This window comes from Neltuma alba, unplaced genomic scaffold (assembly GCF_004799145.2).
Source record: "Neltuma alba isolate B1F8T4 unplaced genomic scaffold, ASM479914v2 tig00012499_pilon, whole genome shotgun sequence".
NCBI classification, from domain to species: Eukaryota; Viridiplantae; Streptophyta; class Magnoliopsida; order Fabales; family Fabaceae; genus Neltuma; species Neltuma alba.
Window position 1 is genome coordinate 232851 of NW_021636968.1, and position 22753 is coordinate 255603.

Consider the following 22753-nt stretch of genomic DNA (forward strand, 5'->3'; position numbering starts at 1 on the left):
TAGGCAATTCACTGCCTTTTCAAACTCTTCAGGACTTCCAATAATATTTATATCATCAACATAGACAACAATTATAATGAACTCATTGCCTGATCTTTTCATAAAAATGCATGGGCATATTGTATCATTTTTATATCCTTCCCTGAATAGATACTCACTAAGCCTGTTATACCACGTTCGCCCTGATTGCTTTAATCCATATAGGGATTTGTTTAACTTAATTCAATATCGTTCTCGAGAGTTTGAATTATATGCTTCTGGCAATTTCAGCCCTTCAGGGAGTCTCATATAAATGTCATTGTCAAGTAAGCCATACAGATAGGCTGTAACAATATCCATTAGATGTAAATTGAGCCCTTTATTTACTGTGAGGCTAATCAAGTATCAAAAAGTAGTTGCGTCCACTACTGGTGAATAAGTTTCTTCAAAATCAATACCAGGTCTTTGTGTAAACCCTTGGGCAACAAGTCGTGCCTTGTATCTTATGATTTCACCCTTTTCATTTCTCTTTCACACAAAAACCCATTTATATCTGACCGGTTTTACATCTTCAGGTGTAAGAACTACTGGTCCAAAAACTTTTCGCTATTCTAGCAATTTTAATTCTGCCTCAATTGCATCTTTCCATTTTGACCAATCCTTTCTTTGTTTAGATTCACTAATTGACTTTGGTTCATGATCTTCATTATCATTCATCACATCGAGCACTACATTATAAGAGAAAATATCATCAACGTCGACTTCACTTCGGTCCTATCTTATCCCATTCATAACATAATTAATTGAGATCTCATCATTATTTCAAGTACCTGACTGTCTTTGAGAATTGGGACGTTAGCATTGTCTAATGACTCCTCTGGAGTTACTAACTTTTCTAAATTATTCTCGACTAGGCCATTTATACTTTTAACTCCTTTTTTCTTTTGAGGATTTTTATCTTTAGAGCTGATGGGCCTGCCACGCTTCATGCATGCTTTAGAATCATTCACAATTGGTTGTCCATTAAGAACATCAATTTTAATAGGAGCATTAACAACTAGAATATGTGATTTTGTTACTCTCTTCGGGTCAGTAAATGCATTTGGTAATTGATCAGCTAAACTTTGTAAATTGAGTATCTTTTGAACTTCCAGTTCACACTCTTTTGTGCAAGGATCAAGATGAGATAGTGAGAATTCTTTCTAGCTAATGTCCTTTTCCAACTTGTTATTTTCTCCCCTTATTGTTGGAAAAACTGACTCATCAAGATGACAATCAGCAAATCGAGCCATGAACAAATCTCCTGTTGACGGTTCTAGATATTTTACTATAGCCAGAGACTCATATCCAATATATATTCCCATCCTTCTTTGAGGCCCCATCTTGGTACGTTGTGGGGGAGCAATTGGAACATATATAGCACACTCAAAGGTTCTTAGATGGGATATATTGGGTTCCTAACCAAAAACCACTTGTAAAGGGGAGGACTTGAGATAACTTGTTGGCCTGATGTGAATTAACATTGTTGCATGCAAAATTGCATGTCCCCAAGCAGAAATTAGGAGATTTGATCTCATAAGTAATGATCTTGCAATTAATTGTAAACGTTTGATCAATGATTCTGCAAGTCCATTTTGTGTGTGCACATGAGCCACAGGATATTCAATATCAATCCCAAGAGAAATACAATAATTATTGAAAGCTTGTGAAATAAATTCACCAGCATTATCAAGACGTATTTTCTTGATAGGAAAATCAGAAAAATGCGCTCTTAATTTAATTAATTGAGCCAATAATCTTGCGAACGCCACGTTACGCGAAGATAATAAACAGACATGCGACATCTTGTTGATGCATCAATTAGAACCATAAAATATCGAAATGGTCAGCACGATGGGTGTATTGGTCCACAAATATCTCCTTGTATACATTCTAGAAAAGTGAGAGGCCCACTTTTTAGTTTTCCTGGTGATGGCTGAATAATTAACTTTCCCTTGGAACATGCATTATATGAAAAAACATTGGATTGTGGTATTTGTTGACTTTTCAATGAATGTCCACATGAATTCTCAATTATTTTTCGCATCATAATTGTCCCGAGATGGCCTAACCGGTCATGCCAAACATTAAATTTGTTATCATTTATAAACTGTTGGTTTATAATGACGTCTACTTCAATTGTACTAATAATTGTGTAGTACAAGCTAGAAGAAAATGTAGGCAACTTTCTAGTGTGCATTTTTTACCTGAGGTTGACTTTGTAATTGCAAGATATTCTTGATTTTCCTCAATTGTTATTTCGATATGGTATCCATTCTTATGGATATCCTTAAAACTCAACAAATTTCTTTTAGACTTAGTTGAGTAAAATACACTATCAATGTATAATATTGTTCTTCCAAGTAATAATATATTGGCTCTTCCGGAGCCTTCAATCAGTTCTGCACTTCCAGATATAGTTTGAACGTTGGCTTCTTGCATTACCAAAGAAGAGAAATATTTTTTATTTCTAAGTATTGTATGAGTTGTTGTACTGTCAACAAGACATAAATCTTCATGATTGACATCGATAGGAGACATTCTTCGTTACAAGGAACATAGTCAAGAGAGGGGGGGAAAACAAAATTAATAAAAGGAAAATACTCATAATTTTATTAATTTGGAAAGATAACAACATTGAAAGTAGAAATTTTATAAAGAAGATGACAAAGGAAAAAAAATAGAGGAATTTAACTTCACTAAAGCAATTTATTGTTGAACATTCCCATCACCAATTAGGTGATCAATCTTTCCATTAGGATCAGCAAAAAAATTAGCAATATCCAAATGAGTGATATCCATGTTGCCATAATCAGAATCGCCCTCTTCATCAGCAAAATTGGTTTCTACCCTTGGCATTTTTCCGTTGCCTTTACTTTTATTTTTAAGCAATCATTGATAAAGGTCAACCAAATGTTTCGGTGTACGATAAGCACATGACCAGTGAACATTCCCACCACAACAATAACACAAGTCTTCACAGTGGTTATTACTTCCACTAGTCTTTCTTTTGCGATTCTCATCATTCTTTGCCCTCCTTGACTAGGAATTTGAACCACCTCGATTATGACCACGACCACGTCCACGGTTAATGTGATGACCTCATGCACATCCATGTCCTCGTCCACAACCACGTGTTAGTCCATTTGCTACTACATTAGCTTTTGGGAATGGAGTGGAGCCGGTTAGACGGGATTCATGATTTTTCATTAAAAATTATTATTTTGCTCAGCTACAAGAAGGCAAGAAATTAGTTCAGGATACTTTTTGAAACCTTTTTCATGGTATTGCTATTGCAGGAGCACATTGGATGCATGAAATATGGAGAATGTTTTCTCTAACATGTCTTCATCAGTGACTTTTTCTCCACATAATTTCAGTTGAGAATTGATTCTAAATATCGCAGAATTATACTCACTAACAGATTTAAAATCTTGTAGGCGCAAGTGCATCCATTCATAATGAGCTTTTGGGAGAATGACAGTTTTTTGATGATCATACCTTTCTTTCAAACTATTCCGAAGAACGAGTGGGTCTTTAATAGTCAAATATTCCATTTTTAGTCATTCCTGTAAATGATGGCGTAAAAATGTCATGGCTTTAGCCTTTTCTTGATTAGATGCCTTATTTTTTGCCTTAATTGTGTCTCCCAAACCATTAGCATTTAGGTGAATTTTCGCATCTGGTACCCAAGATAAGTAGTTCTTGCCAATAATGTCAAGAGCCATAAACTCAAGTTTTGTAAGGTTTGACATGATGATACTACCACAAAAGAATATAATATTAAAAAAATTGGAATGTATGAAAATTACATTGCTCTTTGCTAATGAGAAGAAAAGAAAAAGAATCATAAATTACAAAAAGAAAACAAATGAAAAGAAAATTAAATGAGAAAGGGACAAAATTTGGTATATTGTCTCTGTGGATATAAGCATTTTAAAATCATATCTATCAAATCAAAATAAATATATACATGGCTTCGAGCCATTTAATCAGATAAAATCAAATTTAAATGACTTCTGGTCATTAGTTAAAAATTATATAGCTTCTGGCCATATGTTAGAAAATCAAAATTATGACTTCTGGTCATTAAAATAGAAAAATCAAAATTATGGTTTCTGGCTGTAAGAAAGAAAACAAAGTTTTTTTGGCTTCTGGCTATAAAGTAGAAAATAAAGTTTTATGACCTTGGCCATAAAATAGAAAAACAAAGTTTTTATGGTTTCTGGCCATGAGAAAGAATAATAAAGTTTTATAGCTTTTGGCCATAAGAAATAATAATAAAGTTTTATGGCTTCTGGTCATAAAGCAGAAAACAAAGTTTTATGGTTTGTGGCCACAAAATAGAAAAATTTAAACCATATGGCTTCAAGCCATTTAGGAAAAGAAAAGAAAAGAAATACTCATAGTGTAAAAGAGTATAGAGGATAGACGATAAATCATGAAACATAATACATAGTAATAATAAGAAGGTGATAAATCCTGATTTTATATAGATTTTCCATATCTTCTTTGGGATTTTTATCAATTAAATTGGGTTTAATTGCATTTATTATGATTAAATTGGATTAATTGTGATTGGATGAAAATAGTGCTAAAAAGGGGTAAAAATATCATATTTTTATGATTTAGTTTAACTGATTGATCTTCTTGAAAAAAATATATCATATCACATTATCTTAGATTTTGTTATAGAAAATTTTGGGAGATATTGCAAGGTTTGAATTTAGGGTTGCACCATTATCACCTCCTGGAGGGAAAAAAGGGCGGAACAGTGGCGGCAAGGCTTGATATTATACACCTTTATATATATATATATATATATATATATATGACCGAGGAGGAGAGGACGCATTCCATTCCCTATTCCACGACGCACACGCCACACCCATCCACGCTTATCATCATCTCACGGATTCCACCCCCCCATTCACGACACGCTACCTCCACTCACCATCACCCACAATCATTATCATCCCATCTCACCTTCCCCTGTCCCCATCGTCTTCAACGCGGTGAGAACTGGGAGCTGGAAACAGAGCTCGGCAGAGGCAGCGACCTTCAACTGATTCTTCTCATCCACCGTACCATCAGAGTCGTGATTCCATAGCCATTGCCGCCGGCAAGCCCTGTTCTGCTTCTGTCATTGTATTCGGCCTGACAGTATCACGTTCCTGATCATCCATGGCTACCGTGCATTTCAAATCTGTGGTTGCAAAATTTGAAATCATGTCCAGCTAATTTCATCGAGCTTCTTGGAGATGGAGTATTGGGTTTGAGCTTCAGAGTTAATTAGGGGAGTTTTTCTGTTTCAATTCTTTTAATTTAATTGAGTAATGGATTTTCTGAGTTAGAATTGATATTATCTAATTAAATTTTCTGAGATTATTAGTTGTAATTCTTAGTTTAGAATTGAATTTTTGTGATTGAGATTGGATTTTGCAATTTGAGATTTATATTTATATCCAGTTTGGAGTTCTATATGGTTATGCTATTTTTTCATAGTTTGGATGAATGTTATAATTGTATGGTACTTATTGAATATCTCAAGTTGAGTGTTCTTTGCATAGAGACCCGAATTGCATTAATCTAATCCTAATTGCACACTAATCGGTTTTCAAAGGTAATTTTAATTGGTAGTTGTAGCTAGAGTTTTAGGACATCTATTAATTGAAATTGCTTGACTTAATCAGTGATTAAGGTTTTGATTTTAAATTAGTGAACAAAATAACTCTCAAATCATTTTGAGCAAGGATAACCCAATTTCCATTTTCCAAGAAGCATTATCTCATATCTCCTTAAAATCCAAAATTTTCATTTGCTACTTTTTAATTAATTTTCTTTCAATTTCAATTTCAAATTATCTTTTCAATTTTTTTTATATTAAAAAAAATCCAAAAAAAATATTTAGAATTGTTTTCAATTTATTTTACAAAGTAGTTTTTAAATTAAAAAAAAACAAAAAAAACCCCTTTTTAATAGCAATTTTGATTTTTAGTTAATTTAGGACCTAGTTAATTTTTGGCTCCAATAAGAGAACGACTTTGGTTTGCATCACTTGCTGCATTCTAAATTTAATTTAATTTGATCCAAGGCGACATTGAGGATCAAATTTTACTTGAAGTTGAACTGCCCTTAATTGTCGCTTTGGGGTTACTCCAAAAATTAACCGAATTAATACAATATAGTGCAAAACTCGGGTCGTTTCACTTTGAGGAGCCGAAAACAAAATTAAACCCTAGTAAATGAATGCAAGTAACCTAAACTATAAAAAGAGATTTTTGATTTTGAAAAGCTGTTAATTAAATACTACGAATCAAATTGAAATTAAAATGCTTTTTTTTGTTTTTATATAAAAGTGATTAAAATGAATGGAGATTAAAGAAATGAAAATGAGACACACAGATAACACTGATAAAAATCAATCCTCCAATTCAACAACGCAGACAATCATCACTCTAAAAGATGTGGGAGTTAAAAACAATGAATTAAGAATTATAATTAAGCTTTTGATCCAACAACCGAGCCACCTCGAGTTGCCACAAAATATTTTCCTAAAATCCCAATTTACTAACTGCAACCAGAATAGTAAAATGGGATTAAGGATGCTAAAAACCAATGCTTAATTAGAACTCTTAAATCCAAAATAACAGAATTAAAGCTAGCAAGAGACTATATGATCCAAAATTCCAAGCCACCTTAGAAAATCACAATATATTAATTCCAAAATCAATATAAATGTCATAACCACAACATTATAATTGAAATCAAAACTATAAACAGCCCAATGTCAAATACTAAGCAATAATTCAGTCACAATAATCTCCAAATATAATCAGATTAAGCAATACAAGATTTTCTAATAATCAGAATAACTATCCTAAGACCTAGGAATTGTTAAACAATTATTAGACAGGAAATTAAAGTAACTAAACTCCCATTTGATGATCTAAGCTCCTGTCATTATTGTTGAATTAGAGAATTGTGAAGCTAGCCACGGTTTGCCATCAAAAGTGCCATAATCAGTCTTCCGCCGTATCCAGCCATGGAGAACACAGTGGAGATATCAAAGACAGCGACGGAACAGTGCACACGGTGAAGACTGGTCCTTTGCTCTGTCACTCTCCCTTGCTACTGGTCTCGTACCAGGTCCCTCGCGCCTCTGTTTTTGGTCTTCGCTGTCTCCAGCTCGCTTCCGTGTTGTCTTCAGCTTCTGTCGTGCTCGGGAGAAGACGAAGGTGAAGAATGGTGCCGTCACTCTCCCTTGCCGTTGGTTCTCGTGTGCGTCGCGTCTTGTTGCTCTGTTTTTTACTTCTCAGCCGCCGTCCAACGTGTGTCTCCGTCGAGCGCCCCCTGCCACCAGGAAGGTTCAACGGAGAAGATGATGAATGGTCCTTCCTTTCACGCCGTCGGCCAGCTCTTTCCTCTGTTTCGCCTCTCCGTGCCCTCCAGCCGCCTCGCGTGTGTGTCGTTCTCCCTCTGTTTCGTGTGTGTCGCGTCTTGTTCCGTGTTCAGCTTCTCCGCGCCTCGCGTGTGTGTGTGTGGTTTTTTTTCAGTGCCGCCTTCTCCCTCCTCTGTTTTTTTCTTCGCGCAGCTCCAGCTTCCCTCTCGTTCGGCCGCGCCTCCAGCTCTTCTTTTCGGCGTCCCATGAAGAAGAAGATTAATTGAATATTAGGTTGGGGGAGCAAAACGCAACGTTTTGCTCCCCTTTTTCTTTAATTATTTTTTTTCCTTTTTTTTTTCCTTTTCTTTTTTTAAATTTTCATTTTTATTTTTAAATCTTCCAAAACCTGTAAACAAAATTCAAGAATAAGGTAGCATTAATTGTCCTTAAAAATCAATTAATCACAATTAAACCAAAATATGACAATTTTGCCCCTATAAAATAATAATTCAAAATAAAACAAAATAAATCAATTAAGGCAAAAAGAGACCAATTAAGCTGACAAAACTCATATAAAAGATACCAAAATATATAAAAATAATTGAGTTTGTCAGAAGGTCAGAATAGTATACGATCGTTAAAGCATTTGTGCTGATAACATGTTATAAATAAAGAAGAATAGAGAAGAAACAAATATTAATGAGAGAGAGTATTTCTCATTCCATTCAAGGGTGCTGAATACATTATACATGGCTTTTATTTATAGGCACATCTTTGCATCTTTGATAGAATCTATAGATATAATAATAAAAGATAATTGCACATAATGGGGATAATAGGAGATATTGAAGATACTGGGAGATAAGAGAGATAATGAAAGATACATGGATATCCATAAGGATATTATATTCATAACAAATTTAAAATATTAAAATTTATTCTGGTGAATTTATACTATAGTCCAAGAAAATTTAGTTTATAAAATATTTTAATAATAATGTCATAAAATATTACATCCAAACCATTTATCGTTTTAATGTAAGGGAGGAGAAAGGATCAAAGAAGAAAAGGTGCAAGAAGATGGTAGGAGGATGCACGTCTGTGGGGCCTTAGTAGTAATTCTCTCCGAAAGAAAAGGAGAGAGAAAAGTGGTGAAGAAGTTGTTGAATGGGGTCCTAATCGTAATTTTCGCTAAAGACAAAAGGAAGAAACGACGTCGTTGTTTTTTTTCTCCCCCAAAAAAAGAAAAGGTGTGCAAGGAAAAGCAGTGTTGAAGCCGTTCAAAAAACCAAAAGGAACGATTTCATTGTTTTTTCCCCTAAAAAAAATGTTAAGAGTTGAAAGTTGTCCGAGTATGAACAAGTTCTTCACAGATTGGAACTTGTTCTTTATGCGAATGATTTGTAACATAATATTTGTGTAAATTCTTTTTAATATGTAGTATTTTCGTTATTTTTTTTAATTGTTTCCATTATTTTGATAACAACACCACTTTTGAAATTATTCGGAGCTTTAAATCTAAGCTCTATTTTCTGTCTAAAGTTTTTTGTTTCACAAAGCAAACTACCAGCTCTGAGGACTAAGTCATGCGCAGTCATGCGCTGTCATATATTTAGCCTGATCTATCGGATTAGGCATTAAACTAACATGATTTTATCATGCATAGTGTTTAGCTTAGTTTAATTTCGTGCATGAATGACAGTCTATATCATTTGCCTTATTATATACTATTTTTGGTCTTCTGTAAACATATTTCCAAACACTTATACCAGAACTAAGTAAGAAGGATAGCTAAATCATTAGATTTGTTTAAAAATAAAAAAATTATAAATTTAATCATATTTAAAATCATGAATTATACCTTGGATTAACTCGTACTTGCTAGTATAGAATTGCTGAAGCTATTAGTCTGAACTCAGTGATGAAATAATGAGGAGCATCTGTATTATTGGATTTTTGAAGAGGCAGGAAGAATTCTATACAAGGATTTGTTGGCTAGGAGAGCTCTTTGCTAGTTTGAGTTGGTTTTTATGATGTCCTCGTCCGGTCCTTAATATAAGATCTATTTAATTAATTTGATTGGATTAAAAAAGTTAGGTAAGTTCGTTAATTATAAGAAATATGATATATTTTTCCTAAAACATCATAATCATCTTTCTTAATATCTTTTCTTCGTTTTCTACTTGATTATGGTTGAGGGAGTATCCATAAGGATAATTTTGAAAAAAATTGATGAATATAAGAAATAGATCTTATATTTAGGACCAAAATCAATTCAACAATTAGGTCCTATATTAAAGACCGGTAGAGTATTATTTAGTGTCTAGTAAAAACAAATATGATTCTGTTGTTTGAAGTCTAACTGGGCAGATGTAATTGATTTTGGATTTTAAAATATGATAACTTTAGGAAATTCATATCATTTTGGCACAATTTTCTCATATTTTGACACACTTTCTGAGTTGAATTGTGCATAAGTTAGTTTTATACAATGAAAATGTGCATTCATTCTGAGCTTAAGAAAATTATTTAAAACATTCTTGGTGTAAATGTCAATATATTGATCCATCTTGGACAATTGAGAATTTTCACAAAATTTTGTGTTTTGTAGGTAGAGAGAACACCATTTTTGAAAGCTTTGAAGGACCATAGGAAGAAAGGAACAAGACATACATGATTTTGAATTCCCCAGCGTCTCTCCTTCAATTAGAAGTTTAGCAACAAACTCTTCGGTTCCCCAACCTTTCTCCCTCCTCCAATCTTTCAGAATTCAGAAGAGTTGGGTGATGCCTTTTTGGAGAGAGTTTTTGGGCTTAATAATGACTTTGTATATTAGAAACAAGCAAAAGTACATGGTTACTCCGTTTGCCTCTGTTTTTGTTGGCAGAAAAGAAACAGAGCCAAACAGAACTTTTCATATGGCACACTGATTCTAATTTTTAATACGAGGCCCAACTGACTAATTTAAAAAGATTAAAAAGTTATTAAATTATTTAATTATAGTATATGTTACATAATCTCTCTAAAACATTTATATGTATCATTAGATTACATATATCCACTTATAAATGGACCAAATTAATTTGGGGAAAAAAACCATGAATATAAATACTGTAAAGTACCCCTCCTTCCCCTTTTATAAAGAACCTTGGACTCTATCATGTATATCAAAAAATTAGTTAAATATAATAAATGGGTACAAATCAAAAATTCTTTTTCCAAAATATTCTTATTTATAGGAGAGAGATTATAAGAAAGAGAATAAAAAAATTATAATAAATAGAATTATGAAAAGAGAAAATGTAAGATAGAAAGAGATGATAGTTTGAAAAATAAGATGATAAATATATCGAATATTAAAATAAGTAACTAATGAGGGCAAAATAGAAAATCTTTCACAAAAATTTAAGACAACTTACAAAAGTATAGCGAGTGATTTATAAGCTTTTAAAATGTAAGGACCACATTAAAAGAAGAGATCAACTATAAGGACTTCGATTAGCTTTTCCTTTAAAGTACTTCATCCATTATAAGATTCAAATAATCAAACTATCTGGCTTAAGAAAACTATTAAAATTAATTAAAAGTAGGAACTGTACTTTTTATTTCAAATATATTCTTATTTATATGTGGGCAGGTGAGGGTTAAAAAAAAAAACAAGATGAAAGAGAATGCATGAGGGGAAAAATAATGATAGAATATTAATTAAGAAGAAAATAGTAAAAATACGGTTAATATTCAAACAAATTAAAGGGTATTTTATTAAAAAAAAACTAATTCAAAAAATTAAATCTTAAAATGTTCTCGTGCCTTCTAAATATTCGGCGCTGCTCCAAAGCCCAATGAGCTTTTCTCATCCTTGGTATTAATCTCTAAGTGGGTCTTTCGATCCATATGATTATTGGGCCTGTTCATGATCATAAACAACAATGAGCCTTAAGATTCAGTCCGACGCTGAAATTACTCTCACTTCATTGACTAATGTTTTCTCACATATAATAAATTAATGGTGGGTTTGAATACAAAATTGAAACCAATGTTTTCTTAAATAATTGTAACATAATAACGATATATAGTCATAAAAAGTAAAATCGAACCAAATAAAGCACTGAAGATAATTTTTTAGCTATCAGTTTTCGAAAAAAATAATTTTATTATATAAAAATCATCAATTGAAAATTCTAAATCTAGACCGTTGAAATTGTTTTTGGGCGGTTTCAATCTCACTACAGCAATGAGCCTGTGGTATTTCGCGATTCTGCTGGACTATATCAAATCTAAGTGACTGGTGAGGCAAAGCCATATGCTTGGCAATAGAAAATGATTTCGCATTTGAAGCATGTTGTTTGACATAAAATTTATGTAAATTTAGCAAAACTTTGAAAATATAAATATAAGTTACTATTACTTCCTTAAAAGATCTATACATTTAAAACTCAAATGAATAATGGAACTAATTCCAGTGCTCACACTAAAGAAATCCGTACCGTTCTACTAAAATTTTTAATGATTTAAACTAGAAATCTTCTCCCCATTTAAATATTTGATACTGCTGAAAAAGATATTCTATTATATCCTTCCCCCTTCTATTATAAAGCAAATTCATGTTTTGATATTTATTTTTGAAAATATAATTTGATCTGAATAATTCAGATTTGATACTCATCAGTTAGGTGATGAACACCCAAACACAATCCAATGAATGGGTTTAGTGCTTATCATATTAGATGAGTATTATGGTGCTCATCGTAATAAGAAGAAGTCATTTTTTTTTAAAAAAAAAATCATAATTAAAAGACTATCTTTATTTTAAATTATGTAGTTCTCCAATCCTTAATATAGGATTTAATTGTTGAATTGATTTTGATCTTAAATGTAATACATATTTATCATATTTATCATTTTTTTAAAATTATCCTTATATATATTTCTTCAATCATAATCAAGCAGAAGAGAGAGGAGGAAGATATTAGGAAAGATGATTATGATATTTTAAAAAAAACCTGTTATATTTTTTTATAATTAATTAACTTACCTAACTTCTTTGATTTAATCAAATTACTTAAATAGGTTTTAGATTACATTCAGAACATAAGGAGTTTAGAAAAATATTTTTTAAAAAATATAAAAGTGAAAAATTAAATGTGAACAATTTAGGTTAGATATGGAGGATCCGGATTCTAGATGAAAATAAAATTGACAGGTTAAAGCAAATGATGATTGATGTCTTGCATCAAGATTTAGGGTCCCTCGCATCCCTCCCATCCAAAATTTTACTTCTAATTAATTTTTTATCCACTCTATCTATCTTTTCCTCATGTTACACTATCATTTATCTCATTGTTAGTATTTTTTTTCTCTTATTTGCCTCTCATTGAATAAAGGCAAAAATCAATTTTTACATAATTATTTTTTTAATTGATTTTAACTGTTTTTTTAACTGCATTATTTAGTTAAAAAGATTTATTTTATAAAAAGGATCTGAGCGAGTATATAATTTCCAACTCCTACTCATTAAAAAAAAAATTATAAATTTACAAGTCTTCCGACGAACTCCAGTTTGCCGTAGTGGAGGCCGAACCGAGGACGTCATATTTAAACAGGTCACTCGTCCATCAATTGTGTCAGATTTTGTTGGTTCAAGCCTTTGAATTTGAGTACTTTGAGGTTTTGGCACACTCAATTTTGAAAATGTATCAGCCACTCCATGTACTTTCTTAACGCGTTTCATTCAAAGTATTATTCCGTTCTTAATTATAAAATCTTATTTATATATTATAAATTAGGTTTTTTAATTAGGATCAGAAGCACTATAATATTACCTCTAGTTCTTAATATAAAAATTAGATAATTAATTTATAAATATTAAAAAAATTTATTAAATTAGTTATTTATAATAAATATACATTATCTTTCTCAAAATATTTTTATTGATGATATGCATATGAATTACCCCTAGATAGATATTGGAAACAAAATAGATTTAGGATTTTGTATTTAGGATCAAATTAAATTTTTAATTAGTTTTTATATTAAAAATCAAAACTGGTATGATATAACAGAAGTTTCACAAAAATTCTTTACAACCTTCACAATGCGCTCACCCTCTCTTCAAATTGCTCATTACCCCAAGGCCAAATAGTCCTGTAACGCCTCAAATTTTTGGATTTGGAAAAAAATAGAAAAATTTATTTAAAATTATTTAGAGAATAAATAAAATGGGGAAATTATAGAATATTAACTTTGAAGCTTGAAGATTTTTATGAAAAGTTTTATTTTCTCAAAGATGGCTTAAATAATTTTAAATTTAATTTTTTAGAGCAGAAATGACTTATTTTTTCAGAAAATTTATGAAAAAATACCTAGAGGTTTCTAATTAATGTGGAAATTTTACAAAAATTATTTTAAAATAAAATTCTTAAAATGAACTAAGAATTAATTTCTGAAATTAAGATTCTTTGAAAAAAAAAATTTAAGAAAAATAGTTAGGAGTTGACTTTTGACTCAAAATTTTAGATAAATTATTTTATGGGGTGAAAGGAGCTAATGAATAATATAAATTCATATAAAAAAGGGGAAATTGCAAAAAAAGACCTTGGAATTGTAAAAACGCAGATAGGGACCCTTGACAACTTTACTTTGGGTTTTGACAAGAATAATATGCCCTGAAGTTGTCAAAACTCAAAGTGAAGTTGTCAAGGGTCCCTATCTGCGTTTTTGCAATTCCAAGGTCTTTTTTGCAATTTTCCCTATAAAAAAGTATGAATTAATTTTTGGGTTTATCTTATGTTTCAGAAAAATAGGAGGAATGGTGGAAATGGACGAAAGCAAAGAGATGTCCTCACGTGAAACCCACGTGCGCCACACATTCTATCTAGCTTCAGAAATTTTTCTCCCCACCTCATTTGCCGCCAGAACGCGAAGAAAGAAGAGAGAGAGAGAGAGAGAGAGGGAGAGGGAAGAAAGAGCGACGGCGGAGAGAGTGAGCTCCCCAGAAGTGGTGATCGGAGGAGCTATATTCCAGGTCTGTGCAGAGGGTGGCCGAACAGTGGCCATGATTCTGCAAGTTTGAGCTTCAATTCTTTGCTCTGTTTTGTGGCCATGGATTGCATGTAGTTCTTCTTACTCTGTTATGATTACAGAAAACAAGGACCATAGTTGCTGTTAGCTGTCGGATTTATGGGTAAAAGAAAGATTGATAATATATTCCTATATATGCTGGTTTTTGCTGAGAGCTTTGGTGCTGATTACTCTTTGGTTGTTGTTCTGTGTTTGGCCGAAAGGAAGATTGTGTGTGTGTGTGTGTGTGGCTGTCATGAGGATTGAGACTCTAGAATGTAAGGTGGTGGAAACAAGTGTTAGCTTTGGTGAAATGGGTTCAAGCCAAATAATTTTGATCTTCAAAGGGATCAGATTTGTTTATAAAGAAAAATAAAATAAAAGTATAGTAATTAGGCTTTTTGAAAACTATAAATACTATAGATAATATAGTTTTGAAGGCTAATGATTCAAATAACTTGTATTATCAGAAACTCTTGACTATAATAAATGATGATGTGGTATGTTTGTTTAAGAGATTCATGTTCATTAGATAGAGGCATCTGTGTGTGTATATGTATATATTATATTCCTTACTTTTATTATATTTGTGTTTATTTAAAGTCTTAGCTTTATTCTTATGATTGTAATTATCTTAATTTGATATCAATTGACTTAACATGTCAGAAAGCACAATAATAAAATAGCTAGTAGTTATATTAATTTCATATAGCTTCAATTTGTTGAGATGACGCTACAATTGAGAGTCATATTCCTAGTATATAAGGTACGAGAATTTACTTTTTCTTATTATTTTATATTCATATTTCACATTTCATTAATTTAAAGTTTAAATTTTTATTCTTATATATTTGTAATATTCAATTTTATATATGTTAATATTATAATTTTATGTTATTAAAAGAGTTTATATTTTTTTCCAAAATTTTAAAAAATAAATTGCAGTTACAGACCCCATTTCTTTTCACAAAAAATTATGCTCTTTAGCCCTTTTTTTTTTAACTGATCTCCTCTCTTATTCTTTGAGGGGAAATTATAACTAAATATCCCATCACTCAATTTCATTTGTTTTATTCAATAGAAAAGATATGAAAAAATTTTATAAAAAGATATCTTTTATCTTTAAAATTAGATTTTGGGAGAAAATATTAAAAAAAAATTGATTATATTTTACTCATTATAATGGATTTTTCTTTACAGTCCAATCAACTTCTTTAGATCATAAAATTTTTTTTTTATTTTATTTATATGGGTAAGAATATAATAATGAAAATCACATATTGATTGAGACTCTAGAAAAGTCAGAAGTATTATTTGACCTTTGAACGGTGTGTGAATTTCTCTCATTGGATAAAAAATAATGATATAAGGCTCAAGAAGAAGGATATCATGGTTTATTATTCCCATTAATGATTGAGAATAATAATACATGTGTGAGTTTCTTCTATTGAGTAAAAGATGGAAATATGAGGCTCCAGAAGATCTATATTATATTTTATTATCCTATTGATGGTTGAGAATAATATTATAATGGGTGAACTTCTCCCATAGGGTGATAGATGAAAATACAAGGCCCTAAAAGAGCTATATTATGATTTATCATCTCCATTGATAAGTAGAAGTTTATCAATATTTGAGAATAATATTACAATGAACCGAAAGTTCATATGTTTATTGTTTGACATGACCAATTAGCTCATTCCAGATCATAATGATGCAAAATGTTATGAAGAATGTACATTGAAATTTATGTGCTGCTTGTTTTTAAAAGAATTAACTAAGAAAACATCACTAGATGTGCTTGTAATTGGATCCATGCATGTATATATAGTGGATCAAGTTTATATATTGGCCCATTGAGACATCATGTGGACCAATTCAATACATTATAAAAGAAAGATGCATCTATAAAATGGTTACATAGGTGATTATGATCAACAAAAAGGACTCCAGAAGATGTTAATCGTAAATAAGAAGATTTGTTACGGTGCAACCTAAAGTTTGCAAATATGTTCAAACAATTACATTTGGTGCATAAATGCATAAGTCCCATATTATGCAAATGATTCCTGTTGAAATAGTAGTAATTGTTCCTTGACCTCTCAATGATTATATGCTTAGTAAAAGCTTCCATAAGTAGTTAGAGCAAAACTTATGAGAATAAAATTCCCATTTTAGTATTGGGATGATTGATTTTATATATTTTTACATATAAATATATCAAGCCAACAATGTAATGTGATTCCCCATCATAATTGGCTTTTGGTTAGGAGCCGGATATTTTCCATCTTAGAATATGTAATATCTATTATTCAACCGCAATAATGCATACAAATGGATATTAAAAGTAAGTTGGGATCAACGTTGAATAAGAATCCTCTTATTCTTGTTTGTCTCTAAATGAAACAAAATAATATTTCTAAAGGAAACTTATGGATTTGGGAGACCTATACTGCATATTCCCAATATGAGGGGGAGAAAATGAGTAGCTGTCAAAGAGAACACATAGAATGCATTTTTACTATTAAATATAGATCTTCAAATACAGTAGTATGAACTAAAAGTTTATAAAGTATCGTATTTATAAAATATTACTAATACATGTTATATGTAATTATTGACTCAAATGAGAATTCTTCATTCTTATATTCCAACTAAAAGTGCTTCTATGTTTTTAAGATATACTAAAAGTATGAGAGTAAGATCGGTTGCAAAAGAAAAGAAAAAGGAACAAATTATCAAGATGATCATACTAAGAAGGCATGAATTGCAAAAGAGATTAAGACATAACTATTTGATCCTTGAAGAGGTTTAAGTGTCTGAAAGTAATAAGGAGACTTCAGTATGTTATGTCATAAAAGAAAAGGGAACCAATAAAAAAAAAATGGTCAACAATAATTTTAGTAATCATATCACATGATCAAATAAGGATCTTATATATAAATTTGTCATGAGATACAAACAAAAAAATGGTTGGCCCACAGAAAAGAAAAAATGCAATATAATAGGGATTTGTATATCTCTAACCCAAGCACCTGGAGTGTAATGTTAGTATTATTTAAATAGGCATTCATACATGAAAAGTGAAATGCAATCTTATGGTGGATTAAATTTTTGTGTATCTCATCAATCAGACAATTTGATAATGGATGAAAATATTTCATATGCGTCTAGAAAATATAATGACTCGTTATATAGTGAAATTTTATATGAATCTCAGAAAGATTCAAACCCTTGTTTGAGTTTAAAATGATCCAATATACGAATTGTTAGATTTTTGGGCTTGGATCCGCCCTTGATGGGTCGGATTATTTGACCGGGTATAAAGAAAATATATCAGTCAAATATCCAAGCGATATCGTGATATGTTTGACTTGGTCAAACACCCTGAATCATATCCAATCGGTTACGATATAAATCTAATTAATTTATATTAAATTAATTAATTTATATTGTGTAGATTAAATATATATTAAGTATATATATTTAGAATTAATTAAGATTGATTCTGGATTTGAATTCAAAATATCATGATATTATGAGATAAGGATATATTATATCTTATCTCAGATTTTATCTGATGGGCTCAGTGGATATTTTTATGCTACCCAAAATATCCCTGACAAAAGCTATAAATAGAGGCTTCCCCCCATCAGTTCAAATCACTCCAGTAGTAGAGCTTTCCTACTATCTCTCTCTCTCTCTTATTTTCTTTCTTGCAAAAGTGGTGCTCTGCTGTGCACTTAAAAGCTTAGACTTTTATAGTCTAGCTTAAGCGTGAGCTAAGGAGATCCGACCGACCCGACCCGAGATTCGACCCGGTATGTTTTCGATCCATCCTCAAATTTTTCTTACATTGGTATCAGAGCCGAGATGTTCTTGAGGCTCTCAATATATGTGTGCATATATATATTACACGCTCATTTTTTTTCCGCTGCATTGTGAATATGCCGTATGCAATTCGAACTCTATATGCTTGTGTTTTAAATTCACATACACACTCCGTTTATATAAGTGAAGTTCGAAAACATTACCTGTTATTCCGTAAGGCTTAAAAACGTGATCGAAGTCTACTTTCTGAAGCTTTCAACGTCGGCCGTTCGAACATTTTTTTGGGTCTTTAAAATTGATGTTTTTTAAAGAAAATAAACCCATAGAGTTGTATAGCACGAAAATACGAGTCCATAGACACCTAAAATGCATAAAACGGAGCTCGGAGGAGGAAGATACGGCGGTTCGAAAATGGCGGGTCGCGATGGACCCGCCGGAGCTCCAGCCGGATCTGGGGCGACCCGGCTGGAGGTCAGGGACGACCTGACCAGCCCAAAACGGCGTCGTTTTGGGCTGGCCAGGACGCAGCGTTTCACTTTAAGTGAAACGCTGCGTTTCGGGTCCGTGGACCCGGATCCCCCTGGAAGTCGGGTCAGTAGACCGATCCAACCGACATTTTTTTTAAAAAAAATTTTATTTCAAAATTTTTTTTTGAAATTAAAAAAAAAAGTTTTTTTTGAAATTTTTTTTGGACGCGCCATGTGGGCGCGTGGGATCCACCTAGGGACCCTTTGGTCATAAAAAGCACATATATAGACTCCTTGAGACGTGAGGAATCAGATGGAATAGGTCAGGTGACGGTGAGAGGCCGTAAAGGCGGCGCGTGTATGACACGCGCCGGTCCCGAGAGTGGGCGAACCTAGCTCTTTAAAAAAAAATTTTTTTTTGCTTATTGGGGCGCGTGAGGACGCGTGAGGGGCTATTTTTGAGTCCTGTTTGACCTGAAATATTTCTAAAATCATGAGCTATGAATTAATATATTATGTGCTGATTTTTTTGTGACTTTTTGGGTATGAAAAATAGCAAATAAATGTTTTAAATATTTATTTTTATATTTTTCTTAACTTGTTATTCTTGGGTTTAGGAAATGGCCAACTCAAACTCAAATTCTAACTCCTCTTTTGGAAAATATCCAACTTATTCTCCTCTTTCTGATGCTCTGAAATCCTCAAATTATTATGCTGCCAAAAGTACAAATAAAAGAAAAGCGCCTCAATCACAAGTAAACTCTAATGTACCTGAGGGGAGCAGTGGTAAAAGGAAATGTGTTCCTGACCAACAAGAGGAAGAAGTCTGCAGACCCAAGGACATAAATTTAATAGAACAGATAGCAGAAAAGCATGCTGATGAATACAAGCATCAAAAGTGCCTCTTTTCAAAATTGACTTATTATGCTAAACAAATTGTCAATGAGCAAGACGCACTCTTTTTCTCAAATATTGCAATCCAGTACAGAGAGGAACTGGCGAGGAGGGGAAATGTGTTCCTGACCAACAAGAGGAAGAAGTCTGCAGACCCAAGGACATAAATTTAATAGAACAGATAGCAGAAAAGCATGCTGATGAATACAAGCATCAAAAGTGCCTCTTTTCAAAATTGACTTATTATGCTAAACAAATTGTCAATGAGCAAGACGCACTCTTTTTCTCAAATATTGCAATCCAGTACAGAGAGGAACTGGCGAGGAGGGGACACATATTTAGTGAAGCATTTTTTAAACAATGTCTCTGTAGATGCTGGAAAGGTGTTAAAGAGAGTTTAAGAGAACTAATGATAAAATATATCATGAACGAATGAGTTTTTGTTCACATTTATATTTCTTTTCATTTAATGTTTACTCTTGAGACTTTATTTTTGGAATTATCCATTTTTTTGTAAACATTCATGCTTCAATAAATAAAGTTTTTTTTTATTTCAAATGCTTTATTTGAGTGGGAGTTTCATGAGGAAAACTCCAAATTGGGGATATGTTCAAGGAAAGTCAAAGGTAAGAAAGGTAAGAGACTAACCAGGAGTAATGGGATGGGAGCCAACCTAGTTGTCTCCTGATCATGAAAATGGTGAGACTCTTACCCAGACGACCTATGACCTACTTGAATAAAGTGTGTATACTGCATACCGTACTAAAATGCATTGTTGTCTATGTGATAGCACGATGTCTCAAAAGGAATCAAGTCCATCATAGCTGACCTCGTAGGAGGTGACAAGCTGAACGGAGACAATTACAGCATGTGGCGTCGTAAGATATCGTATGTCCTCGAAGAACAAGAAGTCACTGATGTGTTGACTACTTTTCTTCTAGAGCCTGAGGCAAATGCATCGCGAAGGGATCAGGACGGCTACGCGGCTTGGAAAAGAAGGGACACTATCACCAGAATAACCATGCTAAGTGCCATGACTGACGATGTGTTGGTGCAATTCGAAACACACTCTTCAGCCTCTGCCATGTGGGCAGCACTGAAATCTGAATTTGACGGTACCTCTGCTGCGAGGCTTAGGAGACTCACCGTCAAACTTGATAATTTCAAGCTGGGTCCTAACACTCCCATAAGGCATCACCTAAGGGCAATGCAGAACTTAATAAGGGAGCTTAAGGAAGCCGGAGGCGCTTTATCTGATGAGCAACAAATTCAAGCTGTCATGAGATCTCTCCCAGCAAGTTGGGATACCATGAAGTACACCATTACTCATAATGAGAGTATAAAAACCTTTGCTGATGTAGCTCGCCACCTCCAACTGGAGGATGATCGGATGGAAACTGTGAAGCCTGTCAGTAAGGCATATTTAACTGAAGGAAAGGGAGGGGCAACCTCCCAAAACCAGTCCAAGAGAAGCAAAGGCTCTCAAAATAAGAAAGGCGGCCCTAAAGTGAAGAAAGGAAAGAGTTCCTTCAAGAAAGGTAAGAAACCTGCAAAGAAGCAGAACATAGCAACCATCAAATGCTATGCTTGCCAACAAAAGGGACATTATGCCAAGGACTGCCCTGAGCAGAAAAAGGTATTGGATTCAGATTCAATACATTTCTCTTATGTTTCTAGCACTGCGTTTATTGCTGAAACTAATCCTGTTTGGGTTATAGACTCAGGGGCCACAGACCACGTGAGCAAGGATCGTGGGAACTTCACAGAATTTCGTCGGTTACCAGCAAGAAGCAGATGGCTTTATGTTGGGAAAACGCGAGAGTAGAAGTCAAAGGGATCGGTACTTGTGAGCTGACCCTGCATGGAGGAAGGACCCTAGTCCTGCAAATGTCCTCTACGCTCCGGAAATCCGACGAAATCTTGTGTCTGTTATTTCCTTAGTTAAATTTCATTTTAATGTCTTTTTTCATGATTTCACAGTAGACATTTCGTATGGGACCAACTTTTCAGTTTCTGGTTATGTTTCAGATGGTTTCTTTGTTTTAAAAATTTCAATGATAATTTTTCTAGTTCTTGCTATGCGCTTTCTTCCGATGTCAATTACGATATATGGCACGCTAGATTAGGACATATTGGTCAAGAACGCATGACCAAACTGGCAAAAGAGGGTTTGCTAGGAAACGTGTCCAAAAAGGAAATGTCTCTGTGTGAACATTGCCTTGCTGGCAAGAGTACAAGGAAGCCTTTCGGAAAGGCAACCAGGGCTAACCATCCTCTTGAATTGGTACACTCTGATATTTGCGGACCAATGAGTGTTAGGGCACGTCACGGAGCATGGTATTTTATTACCTTCATCGATGATTCTTCCCGATATGGCTATACTTACCTGATTTCCCACAAATCTGAGGCATTAGAGTGCTTTAGAAAATATCTCAATCTAGTGGAAAATCAGCTAGGTTCAAGAATCAAAGCCTTAAGAACTGACCGAGGCCGAGAATACCTCTCTGATCAGTTCAAGGAGCTCTGTGAAGAAAGGGGCATTGTTAGGCAACTAACAATCCCTGGCACTCCTCAACAGAACGGAGTTGCTGAAAGGAGAAATAGAACTCTCCTCGATATGGTTAGATCAATGATGGCACAAGCTGAGCTTCCAACCTCATATTGGGGAGATGCTCTTTTAACCGCCACATTCATACTTAACCGAGTGCCTTCTAAATCAGTCACCACAACCCCTTATGAATCATGGACAAACCGCAAACCGGATCTAAGCATCCTAAGACCATGGGGGTCAGCGGCCTATATTCGTGATTCTTCCCATAAATATGACAAGCTAGAACCGAGGGGCAAAAAGTGTATCTTCATAAGATACTCTGAGAACTCTAAGGGGTATGTCTTCATTGGTGAAAATGATGACGGCTCAGTGACTGAGATAGAGTCAAGGGACGCAACATTCATAGAAACCGAATATCCTAGCAGAGGGAGTATTGATCGAACAAGCCGTCTTTATGAGGATGATGGCAATGAGGTACAACAAAGTGTTCCTCAGTCTACTGATCCAGTGGGAGGGTTGAACCATTTTCACAACAAGGTTTAACCCAGT

The 22753-nt window shown here is 33.3% G+C and overlaps 1 long non-coding RNA gene across 1 annotated transcript; it reads left to right on the plus strand.

The window, feature by feature from the left end:
• Positions 1 to 7310: 7310 nt before the first annotated feature.
• Positions 7311 to 21177, plus strand: LOC114727611 (uncharacterized). The gene is made up of 3 exons (XR_003738596.1): positions 7311 to 7426; positions 19763 to 19772; positions 21167 to 21177. It is a non-coding gene; the product is annotated as an uncharacterized LOC114727611 (long non-coding RNA).
• The last annotated feature ends 1576 nt before the right edge of the window (positions 21178 to 22753 follow it).